This window comes from Mirounga leonina, unplaced genomic scaffold, assembly GCF_011800145.1.
Source record: "Mirounga leonina isolate KUSES-001 unplaced genomic scaffold, KU_Mleo_1.0 Mir_127, whole genome shotgun sequence".
Lineage (NCBI taxonomy): Eukaryota > Metazoa > Chordata > Mammalia > Carnivora > Phocidae > Mirounga > Mirounga leonina.
Genome location: NW_023270316.1, coordinates 2236914 through 2245841, shown reverse-complemented (window position 1 = coordinate 2245841; position 8928 = coordinate 2236914). Strand labels below are relative to the sequence as shown.

The window sequence follows — 8928 nt, the reverse complement described above, 5'->3', positions numbered from 1 at the left end:
CGGCCCGCGCGGGGGGCGCGCGGGGGGCGCGCGGGCGGCGCGAGGCCCGGCCGGCGGGAGCTCGGGGCGCCATTGTGTGCGGTGCGGCTGGACACGGGGCCCGGCGCGTCCGGGGGGACGAGCCGGGAGGCCGCGGGGCAGGGGAGCGGCGGCTGCGCTCCGCCCCAAGGTGGAGTCGCCCCTCGCCGCGACCCGAGCAGAAACCCGTGCTCCGGCGCCGCGCACGGCTGCCTCCCAGGCTTTGTCTGAGCAGTTTTTGTCGGTGGTACTGAAGGAGAGTTTCACCTCTGCCTGATCGACCGACCGATTGCTGTGCATTTTTAAAAGATGCGGCAATCAGTAGCTGAGGGCCGGCCTGTGGCAGGATCTGCTGCCTTCCCCACGAGAGAATGCCCCACGTCTCCAAGCGCAGAGGATGGCAGACCCGCGAAAGTCCTGGCGCTCTTGGGGGCTGGCTTACAATTCCAGGTTTCGTTTCCAGGTGCATACCTGATTTTGAACAGAATCCCTGGTCCCACAGACCCTGCTTCTCCCTCCGTGGCTGGTGGTTTCCCCGGGGCTGGAGTGTGAACCTTGACCCTGGCCTCTGTGAGTGATTAAAGTTTGCTTTCCTCTCACACACACTGACAAAGCAGGGGCCGGGGCATAGAAGTGCTTCTAAAGAACGAGGTACCCCTGTATTTCAGAAACACTGCAGTTTTATCCTTTTTTTTTTTTTTTTGCCAGTGCAGAATCTTAAGATCAACAGTTACTTAAAAGGTGTTAAATGTAGAAGCTGAAGCACAGCATAATTAGGGGGAAAAAAACCTTTAATTTTTTAAATGGGGTTGTATTGGTCCTAACTGCACACGGACACTTTGCTAATAAAATGTTAATTAGGTGACTTGAAAAAGTAAAACGTTTAATCTTAGAAGGTTGTGCATGTTTTGGTGCTGCGTTTTAAGGGTCAGAAAAGGTTTTATTTCATATGAATTTTGCATGCATACTAGTTTCAGGTATTTTTCTTACTTGGGACGTATGTATGGAAACAGAATCTGTATTAGAGTGAAGAGCTGCCTGTCTGTCCAGGAAATAAAAATGTTACTTGTAAGCGAACCTGATGTCACAATAAAATTATGATTTAAGAGAGGAACAAGGAGCCGAATCCGTTTCAGGGCGCTCAGAATACTTTGTTGCCATCTGGATATCAGGACGTCTGGTAATAAAAGACAGATGTTGCAGGGCACTGAGGATGCACGCTCAGTTCACCCAAACATGCTTCTACAAAATGCCGTCCATGACCGAGAGTGAAGCTTTAAGAAACTTCATCTGCTGTCTGGATAAAAACGTGTCACTATCAATGCATGTTGTTTGGCTTAATAACTGCATGACTTTGATTGGCAGACTTCAACCATCATTTTCTTGTACATTCTGAGATTTGCTTTCAGAACTGTAGCACTCCTTCCACCCTCCTAAAAGGAGGGGAGGAGTGAGGAGTGAATACAGCTTGCAGGAGCCCAACTGCCACTGTCCCCCTCCCCGCGGCTCCGACTAACACTGCCACAATGCAAGTTTCACGTCAAGGCACAAATTATAGACAGAGCTCCTGATTCTCTGGTTCAAAGGTAGGTTTTTGGAGTAAAATATTAGCCTCTAAAAAACCTGGGGTTTCTGAAGTTTCATGAGCTGCTGCATTTCTTAAGCAGAGGTGTTTCTTTGAGCTTGCACACCAAATACTGTGAGCCCCAAAGCAGACGGGGGGCAGCTTTCACCCAACTGTGTGAGCGTTTGGAAACCTCACTGAATATTTGTGGGGAGTTGAAAGGGCCTTCACTTGACCCCAGTTTGCCACATGGACACCCTGACGACTGGTTCATGTGGTGTGAGTAGCCTGCAGCATCACAGGTGGAAACAGACCATGAGGCTGGGGAAGGCAGGGAGTGAAGGAAAGTTTGGGGTGTCTCGGGTTTCCATGTGCTTTTCATCAAGAAAACATGTACTAATGTGCTTCTTGCGTTATGTTCATTTGTTCTACTTCAGAGCCAGTAAAAGGGGCGGAGAACCACGAGGACATTCATTTCGGTTCAGACTGTAAAAGTTTTCTGTTCGGGTTCCCCTTGATGCAGTCTGCTTTTCTTAAGGCGGAAGGTAGGGGTACGGGGTGGGGGTGGTGGTGGGGGCGCGCGGTGAATACACTCTTTATCCAAGCAGTTCAGAAAAGAGACACTCTCCATTATTGCCGCCGACACCTTCTCTGCTCTAGGGGAGACAAAGTGGGATTACATGGTTTCCCGGATCTCCGTGTATGAAGCTCTTGCGCTTTGATTTTCTCCAGTAACGGCTGGGACGTTATGCTGACCTGCTCACACTCATCCCTCCTGGGATGGGAACACACAAAGGCTGCAGAATCCAGGGAGCCCTGCTACCTGGAGCTCGTGAATTCCCACTTTAAACATTTTTTAGACTATTTTGTCAGAGGGTGAAATCAAGATGTACAAGTTTTAGAGGGCGGACCATCACTAATAAACGCATTGACGTGATGGGAGTCATGACACACTGCTTTAGTTTTGCTTATGGACATGGCACATGGAGTTGCTTGAGTCAGTGTGAGAATCTCAGGGAGCCTGGTTCTTTCTCCCTGGGCCCCAGAGCACAGAACACGCACTGATGGGTAACGTGCTCCAGGGAGATGCTCCCTCCATCCGCATCTGTCGATCACAGTTGAAAGTCCTGCTACCTTCTTGTCTTGCTAGATGTCCTGGGTGTTTATGTGAGTGTTTAGATTGGGTTAAGTTGTCAGGCTGGGTGTCTGTGTCCTGGGGCCGTAACAGAGCCCCAGCCTGGAGGCGCAGGCCCGGGATCGGGGTGCGGGCAGGCCTGCGCTCCCTTGGAAGGTGCTGGGGAAGGGGGTCCAGCACATGCCCAGAGTCCCCACGGCGTTCCCTGTGGTCTCTGCTGTGTCCTCACCTCCCCTTTTATAAGGACACCGTCATTGGATTAGGACCACCTGACCCCAGTGTGACCTCAACTTAACCAATTACATCTGCAGTGACCTTGTTTCTGAATAAGGTCACGTCCTGGGCTTCTGGGGGTTAGAACTTGAACATAGGAATTTGGGGGGACACAATCCAACCCATAGTAAGTCACATAATAAATCTGAACCCAATTTACTAACTACGTACCTGCTTGCAGGGTGCCAGATGCTATCTGTGGGAGATAAAAGGACCAACAGGTTCTTTGGGGACAGCAGGAGGAAGCCGTGAAAACAGGAGCGGTGTGAGGCCGAAGGAAACGAAATCAGAAAGTCAGCTGTACATGCAAGGGAGCAGGAATTAAGGAGTTTGAGCGGCCCCACCTCTGACGGTTTCTCTGACATGTGGATTAGAATATGGTTTGCATTTCCTCAGACTGTCATCTGGCAACCCTAGGTGGTCTTCTTCAGGTCTGCAGAAAATCAGCGAATTCGGATATGACATAGGAGGAAAAATGGCTTTTTCCTGATTGATGTGTGGCCTGCATTCTGATCAGTGCTGGGACTTCTGGGGCTGGGTGGGGGAGGGAGTGAGGTCAGTGGCCGCTGGACAGCAGTTCTGAGTGCCCACTGTGGGGAGCTTGCCTCTTCCTGGGCCCTTCGCCCTGAGGATGAGGTCAGCGCAGGCAGGGTGGCGTGCTGGCGAGGGTCTGGCTCTGGAGTCAAGATTCCAAAGCCCACACCCTGTAACCGTTTGTAAATCCCGGTTGGTCGCCTGGGAAAGCACTCGTAGAGAAAACTTACAGAACACGGTATGTCCTGACTGTGTTTTTAAGGAGACTTCTTTAAACTTTGCAAACTGAATTATTGGTTCTATCAAATTCCTTCTAATGAAACAAAGCTTCCAGAATAGTTAGTGTAATAATAAACATCTGCTTTTGAACAAGCACATGATTTTAAAGTCCTCTCTCAGCCCCGCACCAGGGCGATTCTTGTTTTGGGCTTTAGGCCCAGAGCAGGAGGAAATTCACTGCATTCGTTGGCTCATTCCACAGTAAAGCAGACAAACCTGCATTCGGTGTAGACGGGGGACGCGGAGAGTGATTTGCCAAGAGCCACACTAGCGCCGTGGCCTGGCCCGGCCTGGCCCGTGGTGTGCTCACTCAGGGACGTCTGACTTGGGTTTGGGAGCGCAGGGGGAGCAAGAGGGCCTGCGGTCCCGGGCAGTGGCCTCTCAGTCCTCCGGGAGAGTCTGGCGTTGGTGCTGTGCCAGGACCTCATTCTATTAATAGAAATAGTGCCCGCAGTGGCCTCCCTCCCTCCTTCCCTTGAGCACGCCCGCCTCACCTCTGGATACCTCTCTCATAAAGAAACGGTGTGCCCCGCGTTGCTGACAGGGTGCTGAGCTGCTTCTCCGGGGCACCTCGTGTCGCACCTCGTGTCGCCCCCGTCTCCCAGGCGAGAACACGGGGGCCCAGCAGCCTGCCGTGCCCGTGTTGCCCAGACAGCACTCGGGGGCAGAAGAGTCCAACCCAGGGGTGCCTGCTGCTGGGGCTGTCGGCATGGGAGCCACGCTCCTGCCTGGTTCGCGGGGAGCTCAGCCACACCTGGGATGAGGACAGGTAGCTCGGGAGAGCACCGCCCTCAGGCTGCCGCCTGGTCAGGACGTTCCTTTGCCCGTTCTCGTCTCTCACGGGAGGTCAGCCCTGAGGAATCCGGTGGGCTCCTGCTCTGGCATCTGATCGTCCTCAGGGGCTCCCGGGCCTTGCGGACCCTGGGTTTACTGGTGTGCGTCTCTACTGAGATGTGAAACCGCGGGCTGTATGCGTACGGACTCCAGGGGCATGTCTAACACTGTCTGCCGAGGGCCCGTCTCTGCTCCTCCGGCTTGGAATCGCCCGGGGGTGCGTCATCGTCAGCAGAAGGTAGCAAAGACACAGCGTCTCTTGGGCATCAACTCTGCCAGGGGCCCCCAAGACCCACTGGGCCCTCCCAGAGCCACTCTTAAGAGGGGTGGTCCCCATATGTGTTCCAGAGTCCCCCATTTGCTGTGTGACCTGGGGCAACGTCTCTAATTTCTTGGAGTCTTAATTTCCACCCAAACACTGGATTAATGATGCCTGCCTGGAGGGAATGGGCTCCTGGGGCAATAGGGTCATTAAGGGGGTAAGGGCGTGGACGTGAGGGGTTTCGTGCAGTGCTGGGCACAGAGTAGGTCCTCAGTACACAGTAGGTGTGATTATTTTATGAAATGACCCTGAAAACGTTTCCTGCTGTGGCCAGGAAAACTTGTAAGCCAGGATTGGAACCTCAAGGCCGCTCAAATCCAGGAATACTTTCTAATTCTCACAATGGGCAGATTCTTGCAACTTTAGGGGGCTGACGGCCCCTCCCCTCCCCGCCGACAGACCGCCATTGTCGGGCTGGTGGGACCACTGAATTTGGCTTCCGGGACCCCGTGTTGAGCGCCAGGCCCCGCGCAGCTGCTGGGCACACGGCTGCTGTAGCTCTGAGGGGGCCAGAGGGCCCAGCCGGCGGCTCGGGTTTCACACTTACAGAGCCGTGTGCACGGAAGGGCCTGGACCGCCACCATGCGCGGAGGGAGGGTGTTGGGGCCCTGTGTCCCCCGTGTGTGACTTCTGGCCTTTCCCGCCATCAGTTCTCCCCAGGTAGGTTAGGAACATTCATTTCCTGCTGTTTTTATATTTCGAACTTTAGCTCTGAATTTTAAAAGTTTTATGACCCAGACTGGTCGTTCTCAGCCCTGTTTTTGCAGGATGGTGCTGTGTGTGCTGGACTCTGAAGGCCAAGGGGAGAGGTGGGATGTTTAAATGGGATGTGTGGAAATACGTATTGATTGGCTTCCCACTGTGTGCGTGCTGGCCTACACATCACACACACAGACACACGTGAACGCACGTGTCGCCTGTTCCGGCGGGTCCGAAGAGAAACCATGGGTCTCAAGCGTAAAGCGCTTGTGGATTCTCTGGGTGAAGGAGTTCTCAGGACGCTGTCCAGCCCAGACTCATCATTGTGCGGCTGAGTCCGCCGACGCCCGTGGCGTGCGCTTGTGTGCGTACTGCACCGTGTGCAGAGGGTGACCCACACTGTAGGGTGCACGAACGGGGCCCGAGGACCGTGCTGGGGCAGCGATGCCCAGGGGCCGGCCTCCGCAGAGGCCAGCCTCCTAGGGCACAGAGATTACAGGAGTGGCCCCACTTCTTCAGGCTTCGCTGTCGCCACGCCCTGTGGAGAGTGACCTGGCAGTTCCCCTCACATCCACGGATGAAGCCCGTCTTCTCCCTTCTCGAGTCCCAGGCTGGCCTTGACTCGTTTTGGCCCATGGGCTGTGGCTGGCGTGACGGGTGCTAGGACCTAGCCGAGGCTTCAGGAGGCTTGGCGAGTTTCTGCGCGCTCTCAGACCTGCCGCCACCCCGCAGACGGCCCGGCCCTGGATGCCGGGGGATGGGAGGGCGCCTGGCGGAGGGCTCGGCTGTCCTTGCCGGGGCTGCCGGACGCGGCTGCAGCCTGCCCGCCCTGGAGGGAGCCCAGCCGAGACCGGCGGAGCTGCTGCCCAACACGGGGTTGACCCCTGCTGCCCGAGCACGCCCACCCGTGGCCCGAAGGACCGCCGGCTGACCCGTAGCCCCGTGGACAGAAAGAGACGCTCGCTTCAGCCTGCCACCGAGGTTTCGTGGCAGCCTCACTTTTTGTGCAGCCTCGCTGGGGCAATAGGTAATGGGTCCAAGGCAGGAGAGTGAAGTTGTTATTTTGTACAGAACTTTAATTTTTATTACACTTTGAGCAGCTTTTTAAAGAGGGGTCAAAAATATTTTTTTAAATTTTCTTATTTTTAAAAAATATTTTATTTATTTGACAGAGAGAGAGACAGCGGGAGAGGGAACACAGCAGGGGGAGCGGGAGAGGGAGAAGCAGGCTTCCCGCCGAGCAGGGAGCCCGATGCGGGGCTCCATCCCAGGACCCTGGGACCATGACCTGAGCAGAAGGCAGACGCTTAACGACTGAGCCACCCAGGCGCCCCGGGTCAGAAATATTCTTAATATAGTCTCCAAACAAGGTGTATGTAACCCAGAACCAAAGTGTAGCAATTTAAGCTTCTTCTAGTTTATGTTAAATTGCTTCAGCCTAAAATGGGAATCCACAGTTCCAAGTTGGCTTTGGATTTGCATAGTTTCTTGCAACGAAGTCTGGTTGTGGCGGTATGATATTCGTTAGCAACACCTTCTTTAAGACACTCTAGTTCTTGGTTATTTGTAAATACTCTGGCCCACGACGGCCTTTCTCCCTCACTTTTGTGCGACTCACTGCTGAGCTCCTATGGCAAGAAGATGCATTCCCACCTATTTCCTGTCCGTAAAATACTTTGTTTACGAGAGACTTTTTAGTATCCATCTGCAGCTAGCAAATTCATTCAGAAGTCTTTTGTCAGAAATACTGGGTTTCTGAAAAAGCCTGTTGCATGCCGAAAGATTATGAATTTGTTGTCATGTTAAGGAAGAGTGTTACAGTGGTTTTGCCGGAGAATTAGGAGTTTTAGAGGGCCTTCCTGGGATGAATGGCCTCTGCTGGTGGTGCTCCAGGAGACCATCAGGACACCTAGAATCTGATTCCAGGCCTTTATTTCTGGAGTAACCTCATTGTCATCTTTTCTGTGGGGCTGGAGAAATTGCCTCGTTCAGGCAGTCATAAACACTGGTGCTGGTCACAGATTTGTTCTCATGGAAACATGACATTTTCTGGTCACAGTTTTCCTGTTTGTTAATGCATTTTTGTTTCTTTTGAAGATAAGCTCTCTAAGTAGGATGTGGTCAAATTCTGGACAGGCTTGTGGTGAAGGTTAAACTTCCAGAAAGTACCACTGTACTTGTAAGTGACAAGAGACTGGAATTGAGTGTCTTCCACCCTGTCACCTGGTGACAAATGGAGAAGAATCGGAGTTCATTTATCGCATCTCTGACAAAGTGCATCTGCTTAGATTGGGTCCGAGTAACTACCATGTCAGGAATCCAAGGTTGGTTCTTCGGATAATAATAGTAACTGTGTTTTATTTTGTGTGAGTCTTAAGCATCTGCTTATGAATTGTCAAAAAATACTCTGGGAGTGAGCTAGGTGAGTACCTTACACATAATGCTTTTGTTGTCTATAATGCAATGTCTACTTTAAGAAGCTAGAAGAATATGGGCAAATTAAACTCTAAGTAATATATGAAACAGAATAATAAAGAACAGAATGGGAATCAGTAAAACAGAAAACAAATCTGCCAGAGAAGATCAACAAAACCAAAATCTAGTTCTTTGAGGAAATCAATAAAATTGAAAAACCTCTTAGAATGATCAGGAAAAAAGGAAAGAATACACAAATGACCAATATGAAGAATCACTATGAGTTCTCCAGATACTAAAAAGATAATAATGGGATAGTATGAACATTTTTATGCCAGTCAGTTCTACAGCTTAGATAAAATGTACAATTTCCATGGAAAACACATTCAAGAGGAAATGGATGACCTTAGTAGCCCGACATCTAGTGAAGAGTTTAAAGTAGTTAAAAAGCTTGTCATAAAGAAAATTCCAGGCCACATGGCCTCACTGGTGAATTTTACCAAACAATTAAGAAGGACTTATATCCAGGGGCGCCTGGGTGGCTCAGTCGTTAAGCGTCTGCCTTTGGCTCAGGTCGTGGTTCCAGGATCCTGGGATCGAGGCCACATCGGGCTCCCTGCTCCGCGGGAAGCCCACTTCCCCCTCTCCCACTCCCCCTGCTTGTGTTCCCTCTCTCGCTGTGTCTCTCTCTGTCAAATAAATAAATAAAAATTAAAAAAAAAAAAGAAGGACTTATATCCAGGATACGTAAGGAATTCTCCACACTCAATAATAAGGAACAACCCAATTTAAAGAATGGACAAATGGCTTGAGCAGACACTTCACCAGAGAAAGTGAGCAAGTGACCAGCACAGG

At 51.7% G+C, this 8928-nt stretch overlaps 1 long non-coding RNA gene across 1 annotated transcript; it reads left to right on the top strand.

The window, feature by feature from the left end:
• Positions 1-408: 408 nt before the first annotated feature.
• Positions 409-4326, top strand: LOC118009227. The gene is made up of 3 exons (XR_004678838.1): positions 409-588; positions 2020-2127; positions 3172-4326. It is a non-coding gene; the product is annotated as an uncharacterized LOC118009227 (long non-coding RNA).
• The last annotated feature ends 4602 nt before the right edge of the window (positions 4327-8928 follow it).